Here is a 22,814-nt window from a genome sequence, read left to right as displayed (position 1 = left end):
GCCTAGGACAAGCTTTCTGCCTCTGCAAGAGGTCCCCAAGGTTCAGGACTTGAGGTCTCCTTTCTGAGGGGAGTCCAGCAGGCATCTCCACCTTGGGGACAGCTCAGTAGACAGTGCTGTGTCACCATCAAGGACCTGAATGCCTGCTCTGCCACCGCTACTTCTTTTCTTAAAAAATTAGTATTATTTACTTCTTTTTTATTATACTTTAATTTCTGGGATACATGTGCAGAACGTGCATGTTTGTTAAATTACCTCTTTTACCTTGGGCAAATTCTTCACCCATTGCCTTAGTTTCCCCAGGTGAAAACGGGGGTCATCATGCTGACCTCAATGGCTGCTATAGGATTCAGTGTTACTCATGTCATAGTCTCTAACTGTGTGGCACATTCTGGGTGCCCGTGGTTACGATGATGAGCTGTGAAGAGGAACCGCTATTTATTTTTATTTTCTACAAATATGAAGTGGAACAAGACAGAAAAGTGGCTAGAGGAATAACAACAGTAAAAATTACAATCAGATGAAGAATACAGTTTTCAGCGAGGCACAGTACTAAGCACTTCATACAAATAAACTTTCTTAATTCTCATAAAAGTACTACGAAGCAGGTACCAGTATCACCTCCTTCTAAAGCCAGGGGCTTGGGGAGGGAAGTGCTCACATGGTCTGTCTATCTCCTGCTCAGCTGGTGGAGGGCGAGGGCCACCTGGAGGTGCTTAGGAAGCAAAGGGTGAATACCATGTGGTCCACTTAAAATGATGCTCTACAAACCCTGTGTGCTAGGATACGTTTCTTATGTGTCCTTATAAAATGTGTAGTGGTTGGTCCCTTGGTGTTTCTGGTGCATGGGAATCTGTGCTATGAGCTTCTTGTGTTGCTTGTGTTAATGCTCTGTTTCACCCACACTGCCACGTGGCCTCTGGCCTCTTCTTCTGGGCCCATTCTCCTGGCCGGCCCCAGTTTGCCCCAGCTCCCCACACCTGTAGCTAAGGGTGTGATGAACATCCTCACATGTGCCCTTTTATGGAACTGTGTGGTGGGTTCTCTGGGAAATGGGGTTACCTGGTCATAGGCAGCATGTGGTGTGGACCATTCAGTGGCAAATTTTGTAAGTTTATGCAGCTATGAGTGGTTCCCGGTAATGACAACAAAGAGAAGAAAATGAGGGGAAAACATGCGTATTTTCACATTTTAAAAATTTGTTGTTTTGGCCGGATGTGGTGGCTCATGCCTGTAATCCTAGCACTTTGGGAGGCTGAGGCGGACAAATCACCTGAGGTCAGGAGTTCAAGACCTGCCTGGACAACATGGCAAAACTCCGTCTCTATTGAAAATACAAAAAAAATTAGCCAGGTGTTGTGGCACATGCCTGCAATCCCAGCCACTTGGGAGGCTGAGACAGGAAAATTGCTTGAACCCAGGAGATGGAGGTCGCAGTGAGCCAAAATTACACCACTGCACTCAAGCCTGGGTGACAGAGTAAGACTTCATCTTAAAAAAAAAAAATTGTTGTTTTATTCTGCTTACAAAATTAACATATTCATTGAGGCCAGGCACGGTGGTTCATGCCTGTACTCCCAGCCCTTTGGGAGGCTGGGGCAGATGGATCACTTGAGGTCAAGAGTTCAAGACCAGCCTGGCCAACATAGTGAAATTCCATCTCTACTAAAAATACAGAAATCAGCCAGGTGCAATGGCGAGTTCCTGTAGTCCCAGCCACTCAGGAGGCTGAGGCATGAGAATCGCTTGAACCCAAGAGACAGATATTGCAGTGAGCTCAGATTGCACTCCAACCTGGGCAACAGAGCAAGACCCTGTCTCAAAATAAAGACACATATTCATTGGAGAAAATTTTGCAATTTCGGAAATCTATATGAAGAAAATGTGAACCCTGTCAGTAGAGAAGCATCATTAACATTTCAGCATTTTCTAGTTTTGTTTTCTATAAATATCTGAATCTACTGGCCTATTTTTCTGTCTCTCTACCTAAATATATCTCCATGTTATTTGTATATCTGCATATTTATCTTACATTTATCTAAATAAACATATCTAATTCTATCTCTATGTAGACATAGAGATAGTAAGATGGAGAGCAAGAGAGACAGGGAGCTGGACGTGAAGGTAAAATCCATCCTGCAGTCCTGCAGCTTCCATTTGCAGAGCAGCATGAGCATTTTCACGTCTCCTTTGACTTCAGAGCATCGCGCCTCCTGGCTACATAATATTTCATCATGTGCATTAACCGCACTGGCTGCACATTTCCTGACTGCGGGTTTTTTCGTTAGTTTGTTTGTTCATTTGTCCGTTTGTTTTGAGACAGAGTCTCACTCTGTCGCTCAGGCTGGAGTGCAGGGGCATGATCTCGGCTCACTGCAACCTCTGCCTCCTGGGTTCAAATGATTTCTGGCTAATTTTTGTATTTTTAGTAGAGACAGGGTTTCACCATGTTAGCCAGGCTGGTGTAGAACTTCTCAAGTGATCCACCCGCCTCGGCCTCCTGAAGTGCTAGGATTACCGGCGTGAGTCATTGCACCCGGCCATCCTGACTGTGCATTTTGATGACCCCCAGTTATCACATTAGAAATCGGGCTGCTGAACGTTCTGCTGTGTATGTGTTTTTGTGCCATCCTCGTTGGCTTCCTTAGAGGGATATCTGGAAGTGCAACGATTACGTAAAAAGCACAAGCCTTGCTGAGGCCCAGGAGGGGTGTTGGTGGCTTTGGCGGTTAGGAACCCAGGCCCTAGCCTGGCATCTGGGGCTGGAAGCCTGGCTGTGTCCTTCACAGCCATGTGCCACAGGCAGCTTTCCTCCCTGCTGCCTGTCATCTGGGGATGTGAGCAGGTCCCACTCCATAGGGTTGTCATGGCGATCACAGAGGTGGTCCGTGTGGACTACAGCTAGTGCTTGACTTACGACCACAATTGGTTCCGACAGACCGGTCGTAACACGATTTGGTCGTAAGTTGAGTAGGTTATATGCACGTGGAGATGGTAGTGCTGCCGGAAGCTGGTCCACACTGTCGTATGCCCAGCTGGGCAACGTTTGCGCTGCCAGACGTGGAGCAGTCGTGGCTAGCGATTGTGGTCGTAAAGTCGAATGGTCGTAAGTTGCATAGGTCGTAAGTCGATCAATACCTGTACCTACAGCAGTACCCAGCAGGGTGCCTGGCACCCTGGGGTCACCATGGATCAGGGTGGAAGCCTTGTCCCCCAGAGGGCTGGCCCACTCCCATTCCTCCCACAGGCCCTTCAGCCGAGGTTTTGGCACACCCCAAATTCCATCAAAATACCTTTTTTCTTTAAGTGTAACTTTATTCCTTTCCCTGCAGCTTGTTAAAGAATTCTGAAGAGCAGTGGGTGTTAAATTTTTAAGAAGAAAGCAAGAAAGAAAACACTCCAGTAATCCAAAGCCATGATGCAATGACCCACCCAACAGAGGTCCCTGAAAAACAGCCTGGCCGAGATCCTTGAGGTTTGCCTCTTACTGTCCACAACCCTTTTAGTGAGGTGCCTCACCTGGCGAAAGTCCTGAAGACAGGAGCTCCTGAAGACAGGTGCGCCCTCCCAGGATGCCAAAGTGGGAGAGGCCTGGCTGACAGCTTGCATTCCAGTAGGCTGGAGCCCCCAGAGCCCTGACCCCAGGGCTGCCCCGGCTCTTGGCTGGGTGGGGCCTGATTTCCACCTGCACAGCCCTGATGAAGCCATGCAAAGGGAACCTGGGAAAGGCTGGAGTCCAGAACCAGAGAGGTCTAATTATGGAACCCAGCCTTCCTCCCCAGCGGGGGACTCTGGGCAGGTCCCTGATCCCCAGGGAACCTCTCTTCAGTAGCCTATAAAATGAGTAGGCATGCCTCCCTGAGGGTCTGGTGAGCTCTTGAGCTCCTGCAAAGGGCCCAGAGTGAAGTGATAGGACTTTTTCAGCCAGATTCTCACTCTGTCACTCAGGCTGGAGCACAGTTGTGCAATCTTGGCTCACTGCAATGTCCACTTCCCAGGTTTAAGCAATTCTCCTGCCTCAGCCTCCTGAGTAACCAATTTTTTGTACTTTTAGTAGAGACAGGGCTTCACCATGTTGGCCAGGCTGGTCTCGAACTCCTGGCCTCCCAAAGGGCTGGGATTACAGGCATGAGCCACCGCACCTGGCCAGAAGTAGTAGGATTTTAACAAGTGCGGACGGTGTGGGCGGGGCCATTATTCCACTTTCTGGAGAGGAAGAGATGATTATAGATCTCAGGTGCTCTGCAGTGCATGACTGTATTTATTTACGTATCTACTTACTTGCTTATTTATTCACTTATTTATTTACTTATGTATTATTTACATATTTACTTTTGATTTGCTGACATATGAATTTACTTATATATGCATTTATGTACTTATTCCCTTTCTTATTTACTCTTTCACTTGTTGCTTGTCCATTCGTGACATCTGAGTGTCTCACTCCAGGCCGAGGCCAGGGTGTAAACCTCTCATGTTCCTTTTAGAACCAGCAACAGAGGCTGGAGTTAGAGCTGGCAGGACCGAAGACTTATGGGGGGGGTGTGGAAGGATCTTGGAGGTGGAGTTTGAGACCCTCAGCATGGTGTTGATACTGTCCCACTTCAGCCTGCAAGTGATGAACACGGGTGAGCCAGGTGGCGGAGGACACTTGCTGCCCCCTCCGCTCTCCCTTCTCCCCTCTCCCCTGCCAAATGCTCCTTCTGGTCCTCACTAGGCCATACAGCCAAGGCCCTGGGACACTCCTGTCTGTGCATTGGCTTATTCATACATGCTTCACTCTTTGATTCACTCAGCTTCTAAGTCCAGCCGAGATGCTGAGAGCAAGGCCAAGAGGAAGTCATGTGGGGATTCTCAGGTACTCAGCAGCTCCACTCTGCCTGATGACCACGGTAGCCACACAGCTCCGGGCTACGTGCAGGACTTGGGGGTGGAGCGGGCCCTGACTCCAGCACTGTCACAGTGTGCAGTCAGCAGCACCCTCTGCCTGGCACAGCCCAGTGGAAGCTGTGTGGGACAGCACCAGTGATCTGTACAGCTTCCAGGTGTCCCCCATGCTCTCCACCTCTGAAGCTGCAACAGATGAGGATGAGGAAGGGAAATTTCCTGAGGACGTTGTGAAGCTCTTGGAGCAGTCAGCGTGGCAAGCGACAAACGTGGATGTGAAGGGGTACCTACTCACTGAACCTGGAGCCCAGCCCACCTCTGTCTATGGAGGCTTTAGCTGGAAGGAGGAGCCAGAAGTTGACAGCCCAGGTGGGAATATTGGGCCGAGTCAACAACACATCTTCACAGATCTGAAGAACATGGGTACCACCTGCAGGACAGCCTGCTGACCCCAGTCTGGTTGCCCTCCATCCAGGCCATTCCCTGTGCACTGTAGCGGGACCCCTGGGCCCCTCTTATTCCTCTAGGCAAGCAGGACCTGGCATCATGGTGGATATGGTACAGAGAAGCTGGACTTCTGTGGGCCCCTCAACAGCCAAGTGTGACCACACTGCCAAGTGAGGATGGGGCCTCCCTCCTTTGGGAGGCCAGTGTCTGGGTTTGCCTTGTGGGGTAAAGCTGGCCCTGCCTCCCGGGAAGATGAGGTTCTGACACCCGTGTGTCAGGTCAGGGACTTGGACAGGAGTCAGTGTCTGGCTTTTTCCTCTGAGCCCAGCTGCCTGGAGAGCGTCTCTCTGTCACTGGCTAGACCCTAGGGGAATAGACCTGTGACCCCACAAAAGCGCAGCACCAATCCCCGGGCTGGCTCTGCACTAAGAGACAATTGCGCTAAGCAAATCTCATTCCCAAAGAACCACCCCTTTTCAGTGAGCCCTGGGGACTGTTCCAAGGCCAGTGAAATGTGAAGGCAAGTGGAGTCCTCCTGGGCGGTGCTCCCTCAGCCTCGGAGGAGCTCTGCCCTGCTCCCTGCTTTGGCTGAGGTGCTTGGGAAAAGACTTGGCACTTTTTCTTGTGGATCTTGCCACGTTTCTGATGAGAGGTGTACACTAACATCTCTCCCAAGCTCTTGGCCTTTGCATTTATTTATACAGCGCCTTGCTCGGTGCCCACACCCCCTCAAGACCCAGCAGCTCTCAGCAGGCCCAGGGAGAGAAGTGTGAGAGCCTTGGTATGACTTAAAATGGGAAATGTCATCTAACCATTAAGTCACATGTGAACACATAAGGACATGTGTGTAAATATGTATGTCTTTTTATACAAAGTAAATTGTTTTAAAAAAAAAAAAAAAAAAAAAAACATTTCTGTGTGCCAGTGCAGCCCAGCTATGCTGGGTACTGGAGGATGGGGAGACAGACAATGACTCCGGTCATAACCCAGCCCCACGGGTGTGGGACCCTGAGCGGGGCACCGGGCAGAGGAGTGCAGAGATAAAGGAGCCCCTGGTAAAGAGCTTGTCAGCGGGGAGGGGCTGGGGGCTGGGGACTCTTCCTCCATGGAAAGGTGCTGTGGGCACCCAGGTGGGAGGCAATGAGTTATGTAGCAGGATGGCTCAGAGAAGGGCCAGAGGCCAGAGCCTTCCAGCAGGGCCCATGGGGACAGTTACAAACTCCTTCATCAAAGGGGACACTGGCCCGCAGGCGGGAAAACCTGTGTGTGCAAAGGGAGGAAGGTTGGAAATGCAGAGGGAGGGAGGGAGAAAAGCAGTAGATGGCGTGTCCTTGTGCAGGACTGGAGGACACACTCTTTTCTTTAAAGAAAAATTCATGAATGCCATTTCATCATAAAATATTCAGACGCCATCCTTTGGACGGTCAGAAACTGCGGCCCTCCCCCTTCCCCTCCCGGGAAGCTTTCACTGTTAACATCCTCATGCGTATCTTTTCTATTTAGGGACAATGGGTTGATAGTCAAATAGTTGAAAACTGGAACTTCTCAGGACACCACAGGCAGGCTCTGTCCTTGGAGCAGGGTCCCTGGGGGTCAGCTGCTTGGCCAAGGTTCAACACCTTATATGGTGGATAGTCTGGGGCACATTTGCCAAACAGACCTGTTATGGCCTCACTGGTGCGTTGCTGGCCAGCCATTGGCACCACACAGACACCAGCAGAGGGGCTCACTGTCAGCAGCGTGGTTCCTGTTTCCTGCCCATGGGAGGGCACTGTTCATATTGTTCTAGGTGTGCTGTTCTGTGCCTGACTGAGCACTCCTTCCCGTCTACGCATAGTCCCCTTTGTTGTCACCTCTGTACTGTGTGATGCAGCTGACCAGAGCACCTTGTCTCTGTTGATGGACACGGCGGTGGGGACAGCCCAGGGTTACACCAGTACACAATGGTGCAGTGACTCCCGGGGCACACCACGGCTGGGCACAGGCTGGGGCACTCCTGCTCACAAACAGTGAAGCTCAGGCCCAGGCCCCTGGCATGAGAGGGTTGGGTGGGTCCAGCTGCTGCAGAAGCTTGGAGAGACCCTTCCCCACCTGCCCCTCCCATTCCCCCGACCTTGAGTGACAGCATTGGCTTTGGAGTGATTTCCATGTGAAATTTTACACATACATAGTGTAGGATTGGACAAGAGCCGCTAGGTTCAAGGGCTACTAAGGAAGAAGGAATAAGCAGACTTGGATCCCATCGGATGCAGGAAGCAGGTAGGAGGCGCGCTCTTTAGTGTTGATAAACCCACCAGCCCCTGTTCTTTCTTCCTTGACACTCAGATGCAATTCCTGTAGTCATGACACTGGCTGCTCTGGGAAGCAGCTGCAGAATGCCGCAGGCTGTTGGGAGGTGGTGGGCTGGCTAAAGTCAGGCACATTCACGTGGGTGTCCTCCCAGGGAGGGAGTGACAGAAGGTGCTGGAGCTGGTACCCAGGCAGTGTGATGAGAAAGGAACCTGGCTTTCAGAAAACAAAGTCACAAATGCATCCAGCTTCAAGTAATGTTCAGAAAGCAGTTTTGCCATAATCAGCTCCTTCCTGGCTCTGCCACTCTCCCAACTTCCTGTAGTTCCCACTCCAGTCCACTCACTCAGTTCATTCCTTCCAGAAGACATCTTCTGAGCACCTACTGTATGCCAAGCCCTGGGCTTGGTGCTGGGAGTCCAAAAATTAGAGGAGATGTTTTATGACATCACCGGGCTCTGAGTCTCAGAAGCGTGGCGCAGGGGTAGTGAATCAGGGGTACTGGTGTGGTCGTGATAGCAGGGGTACCAGGGTGCCAAGGTAGCAAGCAGGAATTCCGCCTTCAAGACCCAGTCCCAGGGCAGAGTGAGCCTCCGAGTTCTTTCCCAGGCCCGGTAGGTCTCCAGAAGGGTTTAAGAGGAGAGTGAGTGAATTAAGATCAAGTGAGGCTGGTGCTCCCCTGGCTTTGTCCTGGCAGTAACTCTTCCTCTCCCTTCCCAACTCTGCAGCGTAAGGCCGTGTCTCAGCCCAGGACCAGCCTCCAGGACCCCTCCAGGCTCTCACGGGCGGCTTCCACAGCAGCTAAGGAAGGACGGAATGTCCCGGGGCTTTGCAGATGGACAGATGGCTTTGCTGACTGAGAACAAAATAGTGTGTGTGTGTGTTCGTGTGTTCATGAGTGTGCATGTGTGTGCATGCACGTGTGCAAGTGTGTGTGTGTGTGTGTGTCTGGGGCTCAGCAGAGTGTCTGCCCTGTAAGTATTCCTACTGTGGACTATAACCCGGGCATCTTTGATTTGGGAAGATTCGGATAACATGCCTCCATCTTTCCACACCTGACATCCCTTAGAGAGACATGCACACACTTACTCTCACCGTGAGCACAGGCGCCAAGCAGCGGCGGGGACCAGACCGCTTCTGGTCTTGGCCTCTGGGGCCCTGATTTTGAGCCCACCGCTATCTCCTGTGGGCCATCGAGGTGACCTGTGGCACACTTGGTTTTCTCCATTGAATTATAAGGACAATAATCACTACTTATCAGCCTCAAAGGGTGGGGTGAAGATGGATTAAGACAATCAACTTGTCCAGGTTTGGGTCCCCAAGAAACCAACCCTGAGATCAGGTTTGTCTGCAAGTGAGTTATTTTAGACGTCATACTAGGTAGGGAGTTAGGGAAGAGAAACTGGGAAGGGAAGACAGCTTTGTGAGTTAGGGGGCGTATCCCAGCCACTGGAGCTACACTCCGGGAAAGCCTGAAGCCAGCGCAGCGCGTGCATCTGAGAGTCACCACGCGATGGCTTGAGAGCAGGGCGCTTGTGCCGCAGCTCCCTCCAGTCTGCAGGAGGACCCTTCAAGAGGACTTCCGGCCTGCTGCGCCAGGGGCAAAGTGCGCACAGAAGGCCAGCAGAGCCGGTGGGCGGGGAGTGCGCTGCTGCCCCTGGGAGGCTGTGCCCTGGGTGCTCGGGTGTGGGGGTCGCCAGCGCGCCTGGGAGCCGGTGGAGGGGGCGCACCCCGCAGTGGGAGAGGGGGTTCCTGCGCAGCGCGGGAGGAGCTGCCAGGACGGGAGCTGTCCGCTGCAGAGCCCTGGCCACGATGGCCTAGGCGCACAACGAAAGCGCGGGGACTGCGCAATCGGGAGGCGCTCGCCCTCCGTGCAGGCCCCTGCCCCTGGTGCGCGGCCGCTGTGCCTGCAGCCATCACACCGCGGGGCCGCGCGACCCGGGCATCGCCCCTGCTCTCCAGGCAGGACGAGAGCTTCCAGAAAGTCCCCGGGCGCCCCCCGCGCATCCCGGGGGCCAGGCGGGCGGCTGCAAGGCAGGCTGGGAGGTGTAGTTTTCGCTGAAGACGGGGCTGCCCCGAGCGAAAGCAGGGTGGGTTTCGGCAGCGAGAAGCCAGCGTGGACGCGGCGTCTGCTGGAGGAAAGCAGCTCGTCCTGGACCCCCGAGGGCCGCCTTGCAGAGGAGCCCCAGCGCCCTTCTCCCAGCCGGGCGATGACAGCTCCCAGCGCCGCGGAGGCCTGCTCGGTGCGGGGCGCCCCGCACAAACCTCTGCATTTCCTGCTCGCGGCCCCCTGGCGGGGCAGGTCTCGTCCAGCCCTTTACAGATGCGGAGAGAGGAGCCCTGGCTGGAGGTGCCGTCAGCGAAGGCGCGGCTTCATTTCCATCCCGACTGCGTCTGCTCTCCGCTCTGGCCGCGGGGCCTGCAGGGCTGTCGGCCCCATTTGCTGGAGGAAGGGCGCCCTTTTCTTTCCAGACCATTCTCTCCCTCCGGGCAGTTACCCCGCCCCTGCCGGCCCTGCCCTCCCGCTCTACCTCCTCCCTGAGGTATGGGGCGTTCTCCCTCCTTACCCTCTGGGCTGGGAGCTCCTCCAGAGCCTGGCCGCAGGTGTTAGCTCCGCCAACCTTGATGAGTGATTAACGCTCAGATTCTCCAAATCAGGCTATGAATAGGATTGACAGATAAAGCAGATAAAAATACAGAGACCAGCTAAATCTCAATTTCAGAGAAACAACTTTCAGTGTAAGTGTTAGGTAGTCAGACAGCAGCAGGGCAGGAGAGCCCTCCCTTCCCCTCCCCCACGCAGCCAGTCCTAGGAAAGAGGGTCTCCCAATCCGTGGAAACACCTGAAGCTGGTGATCAGCAGCTTTCAGATGAGCTCGCCGGAGTCTGGCGAGAGGGCTCAAGCATGAAAACTAAGAGGAACACTCCACTGGTAAGGGACGAACGCCTCAAGAGAGCATGCGCACAACTCAGTAAACACACTGCAATGCAGCCCCTCCCAAGTGCTAGCAGGCCGCTGTGCATACAGACAGCCCACCCCAGGGAAGAATCGGGGGAGAAGGGACACAACGCCGCAAAGGCATGCCAACATAGAAAACCCAAAGTCAAAGCTCAAACGGAATACTTGATCTCTCAAGACACCCATTTGCTTGGCCCTCCTCCAAGTGTATTTTCCTTCGTTTCCTTCCTGCTCTAAAACTTTTTAATAAACTTTCATGTTAGCACGAAAACCCGCCTCAGTCTCTCACTCCGACTTACGTCCCTAGGTTAAATTATTTCTTCTGAGGATGCAAAGAATTGAGGCTGCTGCAGACCCACCTGGATTCGCCACTGAAACGTAAGTATATCCCTTGCAATATTTGGAATATACTTATATAAAAGTTCTATGTTGTTTATCTGAAATTCAAATCTAACTGGATGTGTTAGTCTGGGTTCTCTAGAGGGACAGAAGTAATAGGATACACATATATATATATATGGAGTTATGAAGTATTAGCTCACACAATCACAAGGTCCCACAAGAGGCTGACTGCCAGCTGAGGAGCAAGGAGTGCCATTCCAAGTCCCAAAACTGAAGAACGTGGAGTCTGATGTTCGAAGGGAAGAAGCATCCAGCATGGGAGAAAGATGTGGGCTGGGAGGCTTAGCCAGTCTCTCCCTTCACATTTTTCAGCTGATTAGATGGTGCCCACGCGGATTAAGGGCGGGTCTGCCTTTCCCAGCCCACTGACTCAAATGTTAATTTCCTTTGGCAACACCTTCATGGACACACCCAGGATCAATACTTTGCATCCTTCCATTCAATCGAGTTGACACTCAGTATTAACCATCACACCGGACACCCTGTATTTTATCTGGCAACCCTAACACTGATCATGTAGCTCATGTAGCTCAGCTCCTTCCTGTCATTACAGGAAATGCGGGTGCCCAGAGGGGTAAAGGGGTCCTCCCAGACACACAGCAAATTGGTAGTAGCTATCCCCGGGCACGTGGAACTGAGACAGGGCTTTTCCACAAAATCACACAAAAGAGGTAGTTTCCAAGTGAGGAGGGAGCAGTGCCACGGTCCAGGAGGAGTGGTGGGTGTCTCAGGCAGCAGGCGGAATGATTTTCCTGAAGATGGGGGGAAGGGTTGCTTCTGGCGTTGGTCCTACCTCCAGAAGCCTGCAGGACCTGAAGCCCACCCCTTCGCCTTCTTTTCCCCACCTGCCACAAGCGAGTTAGAATAGCTGGGGGCAGTCTAATACTTCCAGGCTCAATGTCAGCAGGCACACCCAATCCCCACACTCAACCTTATCTCTACCTTACCTCAGGTGGAGCAGGGAGCAGGGCACTCCCTCCTGAGCCCCAGGTTTCTGATCTGTAAAATGGGATATCAGCACCGGATGGGGTACTGCAGGGATGAAAGCAGAGGCATTTTTTATAGTGCCCTGCTCGATGCTGGTACCCTGCAGGGCCCTAGCCCTAGTTATTTGCGTTGTTATTGACAGTGGCTCTGCCAGGATCTGTTCTGGGAGATGCAGTGATAATAACACCGGATGAAGCGCCTGGCATGTGCCGTGCCTGTGCTGACTGTCTCATGTGATCCCCATGGCTGAGCCTTACTGCTAAAGTGATTCCGTTCACAGTGCACCCTGAGGTTCAGGTTTGGCCTTGGTTTTCACGCCTGGCCAGCAAGACCCCAGCTATGATGCCCACACATCTCTGCCAAATGAGCCAGCACTTACAGAACCTACGGCTACCATTCTGGGTCACTGGGGATGAAACAGCCAAACCTGGGCCTTCAGCATCAGGGGTAAGGCTGGGGCACAGAAAGGAGCAGTGAGCGCAGCCACTGGTGCACATGCGCCTCCTCCCATTGGGTGGGGTCACTGATGCCAACCTGGCCTGCACCTGGAGCTTGGGTCCCAGTCCTCAGCAGGACATGCTTCTCTGAGCAAATACCCCAGGAAACCAAATCACTAGCAGTAATGAAGCACAAATAGGACCATGGCTTGTTGAGATTCACTCAGGGTGGCTGGCAACTATTAGGGAGGTTATAACATTATGGTCTCAAATCTTTTAAAAGGCTGAAAAGCTTTAATGAGGCTGGCTGAAGGCAGCCAGTTCTTACGTTAGAGCATTAAGTCATAGAGTGCAAATTAAGGATAATGAAAGCTTCCCCAGTTAAATCTGTTTACCCCACATCCTTCTGTCTCCACTCTGTTTACTCATGTAAACTTTGTGCTAGATTGTCCTCTCAAAAAGAAGTTAAAAAAAATTACCTGTTAATAATGTTTACTGTAAGCCCCAGAACCAAAAGCTTTTGTCATTCACAAAATCACTCTTTTAACCATGTTAATTATCCACAAGGGTGTTAACTTAGAACCTCTGTTATTAAATCTTTACTCAATAAATGGAAAAAAAGTAAAAGTAAGTTAGGTACAATCGCCCTATAAAAGCAGCTAACAACCATCCCTGGCCCACTGAATTTGCTATACTCTAATATGTGTAAATGCATTTATTCATCTGTCGCTAAGTCGAAGTCTGCAAAACAAACATCCACAAATAGTAATCAGTGTCTCAAGTAATAACCCCAACGTAACCAATGCCACGATGGCTGCCCTGGGGCAAAGAGGAATGAGCCAGGTGGGGAGGGTTCCCTGGCAACAGAAGGAGAGGCAACTGCACTCATTGGTGAGCCATGAGTGTGCCCCCTAGCAAGTAGAGCCGTTGCATCACAGTCTGAGTCACCCTGCTGCAACAGGAGGCATGGGAAAAAAAAAAAAAATTTTTACATGTGACCCAGCACACAGATATAACTAAGACCGAGCCCTTGCCCAACAATATTTACCCCACTTCAGAGGTACACTCTGACCCTTTGTTTTCTTTTCTATTTCATATATTTTAACTATTACACACAGCCCACTGAATTGCTTTCAGGACTTCCTAATAGAGCATGGGCTGCAGCTTAAAAATCTTAGACAATCGTCATCACAACCCCTTTAAATCTGACTACCCACTTTTGTGACCAGAGAAGTCGAAGTCCCGGGCCTGAACTTTTTCCTCTCTTCCTGCCGGGAAGTGCCTAGACAACAGTGTAGGGCCAGCCAGCCCCTGTGGCCCCTGCGGCCTCTGCATAAATATGGAACTTTCGGGCCAGGATAGGAACTGCCAGGGCTCAAGCAGTAAACTTTGTAAGTTATTACAATACAGAAGTGTACACAGGGACATTGTAATAAAGTGTGTGGGAGTTACTGAAACTTTTCACCTAGAATCTCTGGTTTCAAAAACTATTGCAACATTGTAAAGCAAATATCCAAAAGCTTAAAAATAAAATTAAAGGGCTGGTCATGGTAGCTCATGCCTAAAATCCCAGCACTTTGGGAGGCCAAGGTGGGTGGATCACCTGAGATCAGGAGTTTGACACCAGCCTGACCAACATGGAGAAACCCTATCTCTACCAAAAATACAAAATTAGCCAGGCATGGTGGCACATGCCTGTAATCCCAGCTACTCGGGAGGCTGAAGCAGGAGAACTGCTTGAACCTGGGAGGTGAAGGTTGCAGTGAGCCGAGATTGCACCATTGCACACCAGCCTTGGCAACAAGAGTGAAACTCCATCTCAAGAAAAAAGAAAAAGAAACACAAATTAAAGATAAAGATAGTCACATTTGACAAAAAGAATAATATTTTCGTACCACGCTTGGATGATACAATTAATGAGGAAGATAATTTTAAAATTAAATCCCCCTTGTAATTCAAGAGACAGTGATAGAAGGCACAAACGGGCAATTACACTGTAGTGATTCACGTCTTAAAGCCACTGCTGGTTTTTTGTGCAACCCCCACAGATCAGGAAGGTCAGCCATGAAACATTAAAACACCATTGTCTGTCTGCATTTACAATTAAATTCAGATTCACATAAAAATGATCTGTATAAAAACTTAAATCTTCCTAGAAAAATTGTTCTGCAAGAATCATCAGCTCTAGATACACTAACCTTTGTATTTCAAAATTATCAAAAATGTATCTTTAAATTACTACAGCCTATAAGACACTCTTAATAGCTCCAATAGCAAACGCATCAGCAGAAAGGTCCCTCTTAAAATGAAAAGGGACCTAAAATGGTTTGTGCTCTTGCATTTACCAAGAGCAACTGATGTCACATTCAATTATATTGATTGAAAACAAAGTTGCTAAAAGTATACGCCTTGATGATCTAATAAATGAATTTGCAGAAAAGTGAGCCAGGGAAAGCTTCTAATCCAGTTATCACATCAATAAAGTATTGTTTGTTTTATTATATAAATACTGACACTCAAAATATTAGTTTGACAATTTGCAAGTTTATGTTGCTACTCATGCATCACTCTTGTCCCATTACATTGTTTAAGTAATAAATTTTTTCCAAAAAAAAGCTGTAAATTTAACCCCTTTCACTGCCTTTTCCCCCTGCTTTTTTCTTTCCTTTTTTTTTCTGCAACCTCCACCTCCCCGGTTCAAGAGATTATGCTGCCTCAGCCTCCCAGGTCACTGGGACTACAGGCGCACGCTGCCACGCCCAGCTAATTTTTTTGTATTTTAGTAGAGGCCTCTTTGCCCAGGCTGGTCTCTAACTCCTGAGCTCAAGCAAGCTACCCGCCTGGGCCTCCCAAAGTCCTAGGATTACAGGTGTGAGCCACCACACCCAGCCTCCCCTGCTTTTCGAACAAGGGGCCTGAATTTTTATTTTGCACTGGGCTTTTCAAATTATGCAGCAAGGGATGACCTGGCAGGTTCACTCAGGCTCAGAGCTCTGAGTGAACTGTGGTGCTGTTTGTGATATCTGCTAACATAGAGTGTCTTCCCTCAAGAATTTATCAATATGTTGCTGTGGATGTGGGGAGTACCAGATTTGAATCAAAAGATGCTTGGTGAAAATCCCTGCTTCACCATTGTGTGTCCTTGGGGAAGTCGCCTCTGCGCCTTTTCTTTGACTCCAGATAGTGAGATGGCGCAGGGAGGCGCCTCCTGTGGGCACCTGCATAGAGGGGAATGTAGGTGACTCTACATGCGGTATCTCTTCCCGATGCGAAAGGGCGCTCTAAGCACCGGCCCCATCGACATCACCTGGGAGCTGGCTATAATGCAGAATCTCGAGCTCGCCCCAGACCTCCTGAGACAGCATCTGCATTTTAGTGATATTCCAAGATCTGTAGGCCTGGGAGAGTCTAAGAAGCATGGCGCTAGACAAACTGCTTGGGGCAATATTTCCTGAGTGCTTTGCCCTTTAAATTGAGTCCTAACTGTTGCTATTCGAAGTATGACCACTAGAAGGCACAAGAGTCAAGTGATTAGTTTGATTTGCCAGCTAGGAACTTGGAAAAAGAAAACAATGTCATGAACTGGGCTCGGAGTTACCTCCAAGAGTCAAATCCTCCTCTACACCCCCGATCCCCACCCCAAAGACAAGAGCTTTCTGCTGACCTCCTCTAAAGTATGGTTGTTTGGGGAGGGCCAAGGTGAGGGTTGGCTTTTTGTATGTTTGAGGGGCTTTGTTTTTGTTTTTTTGAGACAGAGTCTTACCCTGTCACCCAGGCTGGGATGCAGTGTTGTGATCATAGCTCACTGCAGCCTCAGCATCCCGGGCTTAAGCAATCCTCCCACCTCAGCCCCCTGAGTAACTAGAACCACAGGTGTGCACCACAACGCCCAGCTAATTTATTTTTATTTTTGTAGAGATGGGATCTCACTACATTGCCAGGCTGGTCTTGAACTCCTGGGCTCAAGCGATCCTCCCAGGCCAGCCTCCCAAAGTGCTGGGATTACAGGTGCGAGCCTCTGTGTCTGGCCTCAAAGGCATGTTTAGTCAGAAATGTGCTTTGGAAAAGAGCCTGCCCGTCTGAGGTCGGAGGACTGATTTCCACAATGGAGGCCCTCCAGTCGAGCCAGCCTGCGGGGCTGTGGGAGCCCAGGACTTGGAGACCAGATGCTTATGCTGCGCCCACTGCCAACAGGTGACCTTGGGCAAGTCACTTCTCTCCTGATCTGGGTGTCTCTATCCTCATAGTGCAAGAAGCTAGAGGATGAGATTCCCAGGGTCCCTCTCAGTTTTAAAGCCCAGGCTTAGAAGGGTCTCTTTCTGTTGCAGCTTTCTGGATGCAGCAAGAGATGACCCCACAGGTAGACAGCTCTGAGCTCTGAGTGAACTGTACCATGTTGTCTGTCTTATCTGCTAACATAGAATGTCTTCCTTTAAGAATCTATCAATATATTACTGTGGATGTGGGGAGTACCGGCTTTGGATCAAAAGATCCTTGGTGAAAATCCCTGCCCCACCACTATGTGTCCTTGAGGAAGTCACCTCTGCGCCTTTGCATTGACGTCTGGTAGTGAGATGGCACAGAGAAGCGCCTCCTGTGGGCACTTGTGTAGAGAGGAATGTAGGTCACTCTAAGTGCTGAATCCACCCAGAATCTGCCAGCGAAATAGAACCAAGCCCCAAGCTCCTGTTCCCACAGATAAGACGGCCTTCTCTTCCTGTCATTCAAGGCCCTGGGGGGCCCTAGAATTTGGAGCGTCTGGCAGGCCTGGACTGTCAAGCTGCCCAGCATCTCAGAGGCGAGGCACATTTGTCTCTGTGTCAAGGGGGCTCTGGGCATGGGTAGGGAGGTGTGAGGTAAGAGAGCCCAGAGCTGAGGGCACAAGCCCACCCATTCACAGATGGGGAAGCCAAGGTTCAGGGGAGGACCTGGCTGTAGCCCGGGTCCCTGTAGCCCAGAGTTAGTGGTGGAGCCGGGACTTGAACGCAAGTCTTGGAAAGCAAAGGGCAGCAGCCCAAATGCTGAAGGCCTCCTCCCAAGGGCTCTGGACCCTGGAGTCAAGCGGGTGCTCATTGCCTGGGTCTCTGGGGGAGCTCGCACTCCCTGGCATTCTCATGGGCACCTCCTGCCCTGAGCAAGGCTCCAAGCCTTGGCCAGCAGAGCAGGACAGGTCCACATGGGCTGCCCATGGTCCTGGTGTTCCCAAAGTTTCTGCCCAGGTAACAAGTGCAGGGGGCTCTCTCCCCATGCTGGGTCTATCCAGTCCTCTGCTTGGCTCCAAGGACACTAACTGGGACCCTCAAGCCTGCTGGGCCACAGTGGTGGGCCCCATCATCCCACAGCATGGCTCTGACGAGGCCATTCCCCTGCTTAAAAACCTCTAGGGGCCGGTGCGGTGGTTCACGCCTGTAAGCCCAGCACTTTGGGAGGCCATGGGCAGATCACGAGGTCAGGAGTTTGAGACCAGCCTGGCCTATATGGTGAAACCCCATCTCTACTAAAAATACAAAAATTAGCTGGTCATTGTGGCGCCCACCTGTAATCCCAGTTACTCGGGAGGCTGAGGCAGGAGAATTGCTTGAACCTGGGAGGCAGAGGTTGCAGAAAGCCGAGATCACACCACTGCACTCCAGCCTGGGTAACAGAGCCAGATTTCGTCTTGAGGGGAAAAAAAGCCTCTAGGGGCTCCCAGTTGCCTGGGTGATACAGTAAGTGACATCCACACTCCTCAGCCTGGTGTTCAATGTCCTTCAGACTTGGGACCCAACCTCCTTGACCATGCACCCCCAGCTGTCTTGTCCAAGGGACTCCCTTGCTGGGCCCACCTAAGCCCAAGCCTGCCTGCCCACCTCCCTTTTCCCATCTCTATGTATGGAGCCCCTGCTGGCGCCAGGCAGTGCTTTAGGCACTGGGGAGGCAGCAATGAGCACACGGAGCCCGCCCTCTTTGGACTCACATTCTAATAGGAGGCAGGCGAAGAAATCAACAGCTAAGCTTATGGCATCAGCAGGGAGAAAGGAAGGGGGACGGATGGGAGGGTTGCAGTGTCCCCTAGGGTGGCCGGAGGAGGTTTCTGAGAAGGTGGCGAGTGTGTTGGGATCATGAACTCTGGGCGTGGCTGTGCAGGTGTTGGGAACAGCATCCAGGTAGAGGGAACAGCAAGTATGAGGACCTGAGGCTGGTGTGAGCTCTTCATGTTCCAGCATGTTCCGCGAGGCCAGCTTGAGGCCAGTGAGCAAAGAAAGGTGGGGATGGGAGATGGGGCCAGGCCACGCAGGACCTTGGGGGCATGGGAGAGACTTTGGCTTTTACGCCGAGAAGACAGACGCTCCTGGAGGATTTTGTCCAAGGACTGAAGAGCCCGGACATCACCGGCTGCTGTGATGAGCCTGGAGGGCAGACAAGGGTGGAAGTGGGGAGATCATGAGAGGCGCCCCGTTTCCACAAGCCCAGACCCTGTAGATGCCGTTCCACCTACCTAAGGCCCTCCCTGCAAGCTGTGCTCAGCGGACGCCTGTATGTTCATGAAAACTAAGCTGGAATGCCATGTGCCTGCTCCTTCCTGCACCCCAGGTAAAAACACCCTGATTTGCTTCTCAATTCCCACTTTCTCTGAGCACCTGTTTTGTAGACCCCTGCAGAAATTCTCACTTGTAAGCATCTCCTGCTCTGGTACCAATGCTGAGCCCTTGCAAGAGAGCAGGGGGCTGGGCTCGTTTTGCCACCATAGTCATGCACGTGGCCTTCTGCACAGGGCCCCAAACCACCCAGCATGGCCTCCTGGGCAGCCTTACCCAGACCAGCGTCATCAAAATCTGTGTTGGGGGGTAGGGGGGTTGAATATCTGCCTTTAAACTTCTTCCAGGTTTGAATGTGTGTCTAAAGGTCAGAGACACTTCACTCTCTGTTAGGAACCCCCTGGGGCTTTCGGTTAATTTGTCTCTCTGGGAGTAGAGCCCAGCAAGACCGTCCTAAATTCAAATCCCGCAGCAGTCATGGTAGCTGTGGGATGCAGTCACTCCATATCCCTGAAGCTCAGTTCCTCTTCTGTAGCCCCAGAATGCCCAGCAGGCCAACGGGCTGTGGTTACCTCTCCCACCTCTTTGAATCAGGCTGAGAGACAGACACGCACCTTCCAGAGAGGACCGTGAGGCTGAAGGAGGCACAGCTAGTGTCTAACGGGAGGGTGGGTTCTAGGGAAGCAAAGATTTATAATGACAGAAATGAATGAGTGTGATCATGTGTGTCTCAGACCACAGCGTGTGAGCCTGTGTAAACGCCATATCTGTCCCCTCTCAGGAGAGCCCTCTCTTGGAGCTATGAAAATCCTTACCTTGCCTCATTCAGACTTCCAAAGTCTGAATTCTATCACTTCAGAGCACAGGACTCAAATGTGACTGTGCTCAGGAATCAGATGGGGGTTGAGTGAAAATGCAGATTCCCGTGGGCGTGTCCGGGGCAGGGCCCAAGGCTGCATTTCTAGCTCATCCTTGGTGATGCTGGCGCCACTGGTCCACAGATGGCACTTTAAGTAGCAACATTGCAGCCCCTAAGCCCTACTGACGTAGAATCTGCAATGTAACAGTATCTCCAGGAGATGCATTTGCACGTTAATGTTTGAGAATTACCAGTGCAGAGACTTGGAAGAATGCTTATTTGGGGGTTCAGCATGCCCTGGAGAGAGGCCAGGAAATCCGTCTGCCATTCTGCTCTCCTTTCAACAACTGTGAGTGCCTGTTTTGGTTTACCGTTAGATATTGAGTTATTCAGATAATTCCTAGTCTGCTCTGCAAAAGCCCTATGTGAGTGTGTGCAGTCATGTCTGGCCCCCAGTCAGAATGTGACAGAGGTTGTGTGATGGCCCGGGAAAGTCTGAACTACGTCACTTCAGAGCACAGGACACAAATGTGACTGTGACTGTGCTCAGGAATCAGATGGGGGTTGGGTTAAAATTCAGATTCTCACTGCATTCTGCAGAGAGGGAAGTTAATTTCGGCTAAGGCTGCCTACTGGGTGCTGGATTTTATGCAGATCCCTGCGCCTGGGTTAGTTACCGTATATTACCGTATATACTCCTCACAGCAGCCTTTGGAGGCAGATATTACTCCTATGTTACAGACAGGGAAACCAAGGCTGGGAGGAGGAAAGGCATTTGCCCAAGCCAAGCTCGGTGGCAGAGAGTGAGACCAGAATTGAAGGCAGGCTTGTCTGTTGTGTCCGCTGGGACAAGGCTAGCTGCGGTAACAAGGCTAGCTGGGGTTGATTTAACCCCAGGCTGCAGGAGCTTGGCCAAGAGACGTTGGCTTTTGTTCCCTAACAGTGCAGGCAGATGCTCCTGGTTCGTGGGCCACCTTCCTCCACATGGTGACTCGGGGACTTAACCTACATCTAACCTGTGGCTTTGCTCTCCCCGGGGCCTCAGAGAGCCCCCTCTTGGCTGGCAGTTGGTGGATGACTGTGTAGAGATGGTAGAGGCTTATTTAAACCAACAGGGCAGAAGTGGGACGCATCATTTCCCAGGCTTCTCATTGGTAAGCAGCAGTCACATGGCCACACGCAGCGTGAAGGCACTGGGAGCTGTCACCCAGGCTGGAGTGCAGTGGCACAATCGTAGCTCACTATATATAGCCGTGAACTCCTGGGCTCCAGTGATCCTCCAGCCTCAGCCTCCAGAGCTGGGACTACAGGTGTGGGCCACCATGCCAGCTAATTAATTATTTATGCATCTATATTATTTGTAGAGATGGTGATATGCTTAGGCTTTGTGTCCCCACCTAAATCTCATCTTGAACTGTCAAACTGTCATCTCCATAATCCTCACATTTCAAGGGAGAGACCAGGGGAGGCTATTGAATCATGGGGGAGACGTTCTCATGACAGTGAGTGAGCTCCGTGAGATCTGATGGTTCTACGAGGGGCTCTTCTCCCTTTGCTCAGCTCTCCTCCCAGCGCTTGGCACGCCTCCTTCCTGCTGCCTTGCGAAGAAAGTGCCTTGCTTCCTGTTTGCCTTCCACCATGATCATAGGCCTTTCCAGCCACGCTGAACTGTGAGTCAATTCAACCTCTTTCCTTTATAAATTACCCAGTCTTGGGCAGTTCTTTATAGCAGTGTGAAATGGCCTAATACAGATGGGGTCTCACTGTGTTGCCGAGGCTAGTCTGAAACTCTTGGGCTCAGGCGATCCCCCCACCTTGCCTCCCAAAGCACTGGGATTACAGGCGTGAGCCACCGTACCTGGCTGGGGTTGTGATGTTGAAAAATCACACGGCCTTGGAGTGAGAAAAGCTCTGAGGTTCTGTTCATCCGTCGGGCACCTGAAGCTGCTCTATAAAGCTGGCAAGATGATCTGCCAGCCTCTGCCAGGCATGAGACCACAGCAGGCCCAGTGACCTGGAGTCGCCCTTTGGTAAGGCTCCTGCTCTGGGACCTACGTTTCTGGGATACTGCTGACCTGTGCCTCCCAGGCTGACCTGAGGCTAACCAGGAGACCCAGTGTTCGAGAAATAAGGCAAGGTGGGAGCACTGGCCCTCCCAGTCACCTCTCACCCTCCTCAAGACACAGTGATTATCTGATTCATTCATTGATCAGTCAATGAATACTGTGGACTGGTTGCCAGGGATAGTGGGTGTACTGGTTGAATGGCCCCTAAATCCATGCCCACTTAGAACCTCAGAATATGACCTCATTTGGAAATAGAGTCTTGGGAGAGGTAAACAAGGGAAGATGAGGCCATTGTGACCAGTGGCAAATGCCCCGACATTCCTAGTGGGTTGGGGAAGCCTTCTCCTGCCCTGCTCATGCCTGTCTCACTACCTGGAACAGATAGTTCCTACTCTGAGGACTGGTGTCCTATGAAGAAGAGGAGGCTGGGCCCGGTAGTTCACACCTGTAATCTCAGCACTTTGGGAAGCCAAGACAGGCTGAGGTCAGGAGTTCGAGACCAGCCTGGCCAACATGGTGAAAACCCGTCTCTACTAAAAATACAAAAATTAGCCAGGCTTGGTGGCGCATGTGCCTGTAATCCCAGCTACTAGAGAGGCTGAGGTAGGAGAATCGCCTGAACCCAGGAAGCGGAGGTTGCCCTCAACTGAGATCGCACCGCTGAACTCCAGCCTCGGTAACAGAGCAAGACACCGCCTCAAAAAAAAAAAAGAAAGAAAGAAAGAAAGAAAGAAGAGCAAACTGGATACAGACACAAAGACGCTAATGCCACCTGAACAGAGGCAGGGAAGACTCCATGGAGCAACGGGGATGAGATGGGAGCGATGCCACCACAAGGACTGCCAGCAACCAGTGAAGCTGGAGAGAGGCAGGGACCCAGGAAGGAGCCAGCCCTGCCCACGGCTTGGGTGCAGACTCGACCCAGGAGGAGCCAGCCCTGCCCACGGCTTGGGTGCAGATTCG

At 51.5% G+C, this 22,814-nt stretch overlaps 1 pseudogene; it reads left to right on the top strand.

Moving 5' to 3' along the window:
* Nucleotides 1-4,354: 4,354 nt before the first annotated feature.
* On the top strand, nt 4,355-6,218 carry LOC116533925 (annotated as a pseudogene).
* The last annotated feature ends 16,596 nt before the right edge of the window (nt 6,219-22,814 follow it).

The sequence above is a fragment of the Sapajus apella genome, unplaced genomic scaffold (genome assembly GCF_009761245.1).
Source record: "Sapajus apella isolate SASKATOON/1434 unplaced genomic scaffold, GSC_monkey_1.0 scaffold85, whole genome shotgun sequence".
NCBI lineage: Eukaryota > Metazoa > Chordata > Mammalia > Primates > Cebidae > Sapajus > Sapajus apella.
The sequence above is the reverse complement of the archived record's forward strand: the minus strand, read 5'-3'. Positions and strand labels throughout refer to the sequence as shown.